Source organism: Artemia sp. Qi Xiang Cuo, chromosome 13 (genome assembly GCF_049724085.1).
Source record: "Artemia sp. Qi Xiang Cuo chromosome 13, ASM4972408v1, whole genome shotgun sequence".
NCBI lineage: Eukaryota > Metazoa > Arthropoda > Branchiopoda > Anostraca > Artemiidae > Artemia > Artemia sp. Qi Xiang Cuo.
The window spans coordinates 49926687-49935989 of record NC_142806.1 but is presented as its reverse complement, the minus strand read 5'-3'; the positions used below and the strand labels follow the sequence as shown (position 1 = coordinate 49935989).

The 9303-nt window shown below is 32.1% G+C and overlaps 1 long non-coding RNA gene across 1 annotated transcript; it reads right to left on the bottom strand.

Annotated features, from left to right (window-relative positions):
- Nucleotides 1-818: 818 nt before the first annotated feature.
- LOC148945372 (uncharacterized) lies at nt 819-7847 on the bottom strand. The gene is made up of 3 exons (XR_016142731.1): nt 7494-7847; nt 6861-6938; nt 819-911 (listed from the first exon to the last, which is right to left on the bottom strand). It is a non-coding gene; the product is annotated as an uncharacterized LOC148945372 (long non-coding RNA).
- Nucleotides 7848-9303: the final 1456 nt, after the last annotated feature.

The window sequence follows — 9303 nt, the reverse complement described above, 5'->3', positions numbered from 1 at the left end:
CCTTAATATTGAAGTATACAAACAAAATGGAATGCTGAATGGAATAAGACACATTTTATATCGGTATACTTTAATTGTTTGATTTAGTTCAAATTGTTGATTCAGTTTTTTTTTGTCTTGGATAGAATTACTAGTTTCGTTGCTATTCGAATTTGTCCAAAAGCTTCCCATAAATAACAATGCTAAAATACAGGTGCATGAAGATGTAATAACTGTATTGATAAAGCAATTCAAAGTTTCAAAATAATCTTCGTAACAAGGAATTTCAATAACAGGTTTCAACCAGTACAAACTAAGATTTCTAGATGGACCTTGTCTCTGAATCATTTTTTTATACACTCTGGCCCCCTTGTTTCAAAAACTTGCTTAGGTAAGTTGTTCCAAGCCGCTTGGGAGAAAAATTTGGCCCTTATTGATGTAACAGATGTTTTTTAAATAGGCCTAAAACAATCAGGATTCACCCAAATAAAACGCTTTGCTTGGACACTTGAAAGCAACAAATAGATCAAGTGAGATGGTAGGCGAACAAATCTTCGATGAGAAAACATATTAAAAAAAACCTCAGACCAAAAATTCAGCCCGAACAACTCTTAAATTTATTAATTGTCTTTACAGCCCATAGGTTTACACGCATACAAATTTCCAAAATTTCAATGTATTTACTAAAAAGAGGTCTACAAAAAGTATGGATGGAGCTGATTCTTGTTTTTGTGAAACAAATTTTAAGGCCTTTGAAGTAAATTTCGGTAATTCTAGGTAGTCACTGCTATTATATCCAGTGAATTTTAGCAGTTTAAAGTAGCCTATACTCTCATGTACAGTGATTGTGTTTAACTGACGTCTTCTATAACTCAAATCACGAAAATAACAGCAAATAGACTACGGTAAGGTGGCAGGTGGGCTGGTGGCATCTTAAATATAAAAAAATACAATAAAAATTTATAGACCTGCTAGGTTTATCCAATATGGTATACGGTGTTTAAACGATTTGTGATACGAAAGAAGTATAGAGTAGATGAGCATTAACATTTTATTTCATGTTGTGGTGAAAATTGCCAAATTATATGCTTAAAAATCTTTGACATAACTCGAGTTTCTTTTTTTATTAATGGGAGCCCCAGAGCATTAATAACTTGATAATTTTCTTCTGTTTAGCTTAATTACACGTTTTTTGTTTCTTACACAATATAATGTATTCATACTGTGTCTGTTCAAATATATTTGATTATTATGTAATTACTATTATTATGTATATATATGTATTGATCTAGAAGCCTTGTGTTTTAGTTTCTAATGTTTCTGAATTGTGGCAATCCCTTGCTAAACAGCGAATTATTGAGTATAATAATTAAAGGTTATCGTTTTTTTGGGCCTTGCTGGTGAAATTAAGTAACTTAATAACATAAGTAGAATTAATGACGTAGATAGTTTATTTTATCTTACAAAAAAAAAGCTATTTATAAAATTTTCGACCTTTATTTTTTTTTAGTTAAAAAATAAATTTATCTCTATGGCACCGTAAATAGTTTTGATTTTTATATGACGACTTTATCCATTATGAACTAAAATTGAACAATTTTCAAGTTTTTTTTTTTCATTTCTGAAAAACACATTGAGCTTATAAGAAAAGAAATAGGCGTTTTTCTAACAAACAACTTTCTACTAGGCTTCAAATTTTTAATTTTCTTTTGTAATGTTTTTGAATTGTTGTTATTACTTGTTAAAATATAAACAGAATATTTTTGAAATTATAAACGAGAGGCTCTATTCTACACAATTAAATATCTTTAAATGACTTGTCTTGAAATCTTTTATTAAAACATATGGAAGCAGTTTTTCAATTACCAATTTTTTCCTGTTTATGCAATTTAATGTCTTTTCATACTAATTTCGTTAAAAGATAGATGATTGTTGAAGCTAATCCAATTTCTAACAACAATATGTATGAATAGACTTCGAACTTTTCTTAGTTTTTTGAATTGTTGTAATCACTTGTTAAAATAAAAAAATATTTTTGAGATAACCAGTTTTTTGTTTTTTTCACAATTTAATGTCTTTTTGTACTGTTTTCTATTCAAAAATATTTGATGATGCAGAAAATCCAATATCTAATAATAATTTCTAATAAGTTTCAAGCTTTTTGATTTCTTTTTATAGTTTTCAAATAGCTGTAATACCGTGTTAGAATATATACAAATATATTTGTAATAACAATTTTTTTGATTTTTAGACAATTAAATACCTTTTCATGCTGCAGTTTCATCAAAGATATTTGATTATTGAAGCAAGACCGATTTTCTACTAAGCTTTAAACCTAAGCTTTAATTCAAATTATGGTGGAATAAAGATATAATTCTTCAAAAATATGTAGCATTCTACAGGGGCGTAATTTGCTATGGGACAGGGGGGAAACTACCTCAGTCAGACCTCAGTTTTTCCCCTATCAATACACCGCTTTGTCTACCCAGCTAACATTTAGTTTGTTTCAAAATATTTTTAAAAATGAAGTAAATCTGTATAATTAAAGCATCAACAAAAGCATATCCGATTTATAAAATTTATATTTATCTTTAGAGTACTACTAAGTACCTTTATAGTACTAAATACTACCTTTATTGTACCAAATAGCTTAATTTTTAGCGTTTAATATCATTTTCATATGATTTGGGAAAATTGCCTTCAAATATGACCGTCTCCAACAGATGGTGATGAAATTACGCCACGGGCATTCAGCCATAGTCGCTTCAGAGATGGGAAGTTATAATTAACGTAGAACACATATATTTATGTGTCTTAGTTGTAGTTCTAATTCCAAGGTGTGTCTCTATTGCGGCTTGAGCATACCCATTTTTAAAATTTTGATTATAATTTGACCTTAGAGCTACCCTTGGTGCTTAACAGCTTTATTAGTTTCATCAAAAACTTTCGCAAAAAATTTTAAATTAATTTTTTAAGGTTCATTTTCAAAACAATCAAAGTTGAAATGTCATAATTAAATTCTAGTAACTGCTTCAAAACAATTTTTATAAACAAAAAATTTTAATTTACACCAATTGTGGCTTTTGGTAGAAATTGATGTCATTATTTCGTAATGTACGATGCGCCGATCGACTTAGTCAGTGATAGTTCTATTCTATAGAGTGCCAATTACAAATCTTGATTAGTCCCCCTACATTGTACCCTGCAATTTTTGGGCCAGATTTTCATAAAATTTTCTTTTAAAAAGAAACTTATTTTCAATTATTACTATCTTAGTTTAATTGTTACCATTATGTAATATTTCTTGCAATAAATTTTTGTTTTACTAATCAGTTGATAATTCATTTTTTAATTATTTATCTTTCTTAAAATATTATTATTTAATTTAATTTATTAATAATTCACTAATTATTTTCATTTATTAACTGCATCCTCAACTCTATTAAAAAAAATATCCAAATTACGAAGTGATTAAAACTTTTAGATTAATTATTTATAATTCATATCCCTTAAATTTTGGAGCCAAGGGCAAATACCCTTCTCCCCACCGATACAGATACGATAAATACTTCTCTACCATGAGATAAACCCAAGAAACTAGGCCTAGATGAATGATAAAATAACGTACCCTACCAGCCCAAAGGTACAGCAGTAACTTTCCATGCTATATACCATTTTAAAGTACAAGTGATAATAAGGCTTGTTTTACATTTAATTGTTTAATTTCTGTTCTTTTTGGGCTTAATTTGTTCTTAAATAGTAATCTGGTCGTGAGGTTTTTTTATCTTAAGTTATTAAATTAAAGTCTCAAATGATTATTTCACGTCTATTGCTAAGGCTTTTGATATTCTTGTCGACGATATTCTTGTTATTCTAGTCGACGTTCTTATGATTCTGTAGATCCAGTTTTTGACGATGATATACCAAGTGTCAACTAAGAATCAAAAGACATTGTTTTCAAGGTGAGTTTGCCTTTTAAAGGGCTCGACAGAAGTTTTTTCTTGTAGGAATTAGCTCTAGAAAAGATAGCTGCTGTCTTGATGTGTATTTTAAATTCGTAAGACTTGGACATTCAAAGACGAAAATTTGTTTGGTAATGAAATCAATAAGCATAGTAAATCACATTTGATGAGCTTCAACCTTTATAGCAAATATTTTTAAGAAATTCTGCATTGAAAACAGGGCAAATAACTTCTTCTTGGACCATACCTTCCTCAATTGTCTAATGAAACTCATGAAGGAAGCTAAAGACAGGAATGGGGAAAATATTTACATGGCCCTTGGCACTATAAGCTTTAATATCTACGAAATTAGCAAAAAATTTGTTTCCGACATTTTAATAAGTTGAACTACTTTTTAAGATAATATTACTATACAGATAATTTAGCGCCCACTCTGTACTACAAATTATGCTGCCCCATACTATACCAGGAATATCGATACTCTGAAAAGTTATCGATGGATCGATCATATTGAAAGTATCAATATTTTCAGTGCAGAAGTTTGGTGCCCTTTGTCTGCAGCTCTTTTCTTTCATTGTCCAAAATTCAGTTTTGTCATTTACTAATGCCGCTGAAAGATCAATTTTTTGTTGCTGTATGAAGTGGTCACACCTTTGTCGAAATGTGGTTGCCTCTGAGATGCGATTGCATGCCTTGAATTATCATAAATTCGAGCGGCAAATTAGAAATGGAAGATGGATTGATGGTGTTCGTTAAGTCAACGAGATGTTGATTGTCTACCGGCTTTGTAATGCTAAATCAAACGCAGCTTAGTCCCATAAATTTACATGTTTCTGTCTATCTAAATACATTTTGGTATATCTTTGGTCTCAACAAATTAGATCATTCACCCACTTATTTAAAACCAGGAATATAGGAAAGTGAAAAAAGCTGGAACTTCAGGTTTTTGTAATAGCTCTAATGGAAATAAAAAGTCTTATCCAGCTTATCAGTTGTCTTTTAAATATTTATAACATTTTTAAAAGAGACAGGAAACACCCATGGCAAAGTTAGTAGTTAGAGCCTTAGTCAAATTATCGGCATCATTTCCCGTTCTCTCCTAGTCTATCTAATTTAATAATTATTATAGAAATACTGGAAAACTATTTCCCAGTCTTTAAAAGCGTTTTTTTGCCAAATGCAGATTTTTTTTTTAATGATTTTGTTTTTTCCTTTTTTTTAAATAGAAAAAATTTTGCTAGTTTTTTCCTAATTTTTACATCCATATAAACCATTATTCAAGGTTTTTTTTTTTTATTCTATTGCACATGACAGTCATTCAATTCGACCGACAGGAAAGTAAAAATGTTTTTGGTGCCAAGGTTTTTAGGATTATTCATGTTGTTTTTATCGGTAAATGAAATATATTAAAGGAAGGTGTAAATTGATATTCGAAATTATGAAACGATTTATTGACCTTAGCATAGAAGGGTAACAGAAAAAAAGCTCTTACATTCAAAATCACATTACTGAGGAGGATGAACTTGGCTTGCTGCTAACAATTAGCTCATACTCGGCCTTAACGTCAGTGATTCACTATTTGTCATCACTAGAATGCACATATGGCCTTTATTCTCCACCTGAATCCCTCCAGCACCCATCAAGGATCAGTAGCGTCCACTTTGGGGATCACTGATTTCAATTACTTAATCAATAAATCCTTGTGAAAATACTCTGCGTGCAAATACCCTGATTATTTTTTTTTTTATTTCGGAGCCTGAAAATCTGCATTTATCGACCTTACTTAATACTTCTTTCCCTTTTTTTACAGTCCCAATTTCTCAGATTTTCCATTTGCCCAGAAAAAATTCTGACTGAAAATTTATTCTACAGAAGTTTGCGGTTGATGGAAAAGTTCTAAGCTGTTCTAATTTCAGCTTATAGAGCAGGCGAAAGAAGCAGAAAGGATAGCAAAAGAAAAAGCAGAAGAGGAGGAAAAAAAGAAAATGGCTACAGAGCAACATAAGAAAAAGTGAGAGCTGATATTTGGGTGTTATTGAAAGAACATGTACAATCAGATAATGTTGTTGGGCTTGAAAAAGCAAATAAAATTGCTGACACACTCCCCTTTGAAAGGTGAGAAACTATATTTTAACATTAGTGTTACTCTTCTTAGACTTGGATATTTTTCAAGTGATTTTATAAGTGATTTTGCTAAAAAAGCAATATTTGCGATAAATTTCCTGCATCTTTAAAATTAAATAGAAGCGATGCTTTACCACGAACGAAACTAATGTTGATCATTTTTCTTTCTAAATTAGAAATGAAGTAAAGCGTTTTTCTTTTTTTTTTTCATTGGTTCTGCAATCTGTGTTGAGCAGTGAGAACCTCGAGACCAAGCCCTCTCGCTAGACCTAGACCTTTCGTGATTTTTCTAATTATACATATTTTTTTGATGATTGGTATATTTATTTCTCTAGGTTTTGCCCCCTCCCCTCATAAAACAAATCACTCCTGTGTGTGTCTCACATTTCCTGGAAAAGTCTGACATTGCAGTTTCGAGGTCTCGCCGAGATTCCATTTCCGGTATCATTTTAACTAAAATGATTTGTTTCATCTTTTATAAAGTTATATACAGGGATATGTAAGCGTGCATCAGCTATCGTGAGAGAAGGGCAGTGAGTCATTTTGGTGGTGGAGGCATGGGGTAGATGTTTCAAAGAGTGAATTTTAATGCCCAGCTGTTCTTAGGAATTTTCCCAAAACATTCAAACTTTTTTCAAAAGTGTAGTTAAAATGAAATATCTTCTCTCTTAAGTAAAAAAAAACTGGGAAAGTGAGAGCCACCAATCTAATGACATGAGAGAGTGCACCTAGTACTGAAGGAGAAGCAGACAAAACAAGAAGAATGAAAAAAAGGAAAATGGGATTCCTACTTACTCGATCGAACCACCCTCGAGATTGTTTCTTTGCTTCTTTCGGGGTAGCTTTAGGAGCTTCAGGATCTATTCGAATAGCCTGGAAGGTAATTCAATTTAATTTAATTGAATTACGTTTTTACGTTTTTTAACCATAAAACCATATAACCATAAAAAAAATTATAACTAAAAAACCTCATCAAAAACCTAATAATTTAGTTTTCAATATGGCGCAAATGACACTATGGCCTTTAGAAGGTTTAGAGACGTCCCTCAAACTGTTCCAAGATTTTGAAGATAAAGTATTACGATAAGCTAGAGGCTTATAGTGTCTTTTGAATTAGCAATACCCTCTCCCCTCACGACATAGCTAAACGTCCACTTGTATCTCATCCCCCCTTAAACCCTCCCTAAAAGTTTCAACTTGATACCCACAATTGTTCTCGAGACATTAAAAATTAACCATTTTAACAAACTCGAAAGTGTCGATGGTGCCGTTTGATATACCTTATTACTTAACTATACAGACGTCAAGTCCTGTAGGACCTAACTGAACTAGTTAGGGTTACCATGCATCAGCGTATAAGAATATGAGTGCATTATAACTTGGATTGGTGAGTCAGATAAACAATCCAGACAGGCCAGAGACGCTTACCATTTCGCACTTTTTTTTCCTCCTTTTCAAAATCCTCGTTAATCATAATTTCTTCGTGAACCTCCGCGCGTTGGAAACCCTTTGATTTTTTCTGAGGGGGCGAATCTTCATCTTCTTGGGTTTGATAGAAAATAAAAGGTATTTGTAAAAGAACATCGACGCAGCAATCATATGGAGCGGTACAGTTACATGCGAACACACATCAATAGGCACACTTGAGCCAAAATTGCATGTGTCGTCAACTTCTCTCTTACAAGTACATTTTCCAACCTCCTTCTAAGAACCTGTATTTCTTTATGTCATCCGATGTCAAGAAATCAAGAGAATATCCTTGTTCCTAGAGTAATTCCGATTGAATGGCAGAAATTGATGGTTCACAAATGATGGTCCAATTGATTGGCAGAAATTGAGCGCTCAGGCGTGGCCTAAGTTAAGAGTAAGACTTTTTTCCGACCTGACTACTACGTATTAAGGAGGTGGTCATAAAGACTTCAGAGAGGACTCACATATGTGAAATTGAAAGTTCGATTTTCCTCTTTAAGAATCAAAATTTTTTAAGGGCAACCGGTACCCTAGTCCTTTTTTGCACAACAAAAAAAGAAAATGTTTCATGCGGGGAAAGAAACAAAAATCTTTACTAGTCTTTGGGTAACTTAACTTTAGTCTTTTAAGCGATGTTTAACACAACTTAACGTTTACGTTTGGATTCGGGCCCATTCATATTTTGCCGCTATGGTGGCACTGTTTGCAACTCTGATCATGTTCTATAGGCTTCATCCGGCACTGTTTATTGTTCAAAAGTAAAATATAGGGCGAACCCATGCCAACCAATGAAATTCCTTCTCGTTTAACATCTAGACTTGACATTTCACCAAAGTACGAAATTTTAGCGGATATTTGACAACGATATAAAGAGCCGACGACTTTTGGATAAGGTGTATTTTGAAGTAAAATTGAAAAAAAGAAAGAACTGAGGGATCAGCAGTTTCTAATTGCTAATATTTTTTACTTGTTTAGCTGTAAATATAACGTGCTTGTTTTAAAATCAAATTGCCAGTTTTTCCCCGTCGCGGATGCTTGCGCGATATTGTTGACTCGAGTAGGCTAGCCATCTTCGGGGTGATCAAAAACGTTCTTTCTTTCTAAAACGTTCTTTATTTCTTGGACCACATTGCATTTTCATTTACAAATATGAAAAAGATAAAAACGGGTTTAATTTAAATAAAGTTTGATCCCACTCAAGAATTACGCTGTGTAAAACTCGAGAACAAACCTAGAACCGGTTATTCTTGTGTATGTATCAAATAAAAAAAAACAAACAAGTTTTTTAAACTGAAATTAAGGAGCGACATTAAAACTTAAAACGAACAAAAATTATTCCGTATATGAAAGGGGCTGCCCCCTCCTCAATGCCTCGCTCTTTACGCTAAAGTTTTTTATTGTTTTAAAAAATAAAGTTGTGAGACAGAGTCAAACTTCTCAAAGTTGGAATCATTTTAGGTTTTTTCTTCTGAAATATTAGTTAGAAGCTAAAATTAAGAAAACCACGGTAATTGTCCATTATATAAAACACACTCGAGAATTGAAATTTGGTGACTACTAATGAAAAAAAAAATATGATGAAAATACAATGCTTTAGTAACAAAATAATGAAAAATACCACAAAGAATTATGGAAGGGGGTCCGCCCAGAGCGCTAAACCTAAAACTATCTAACCTAACCAAAATACCAACCAAATATTAAACTGAAATAAAAGCTGTTATTTGGTTTCTCAAAAAGCCGAATGTTATTCTCTGGTATAGACAGCGTG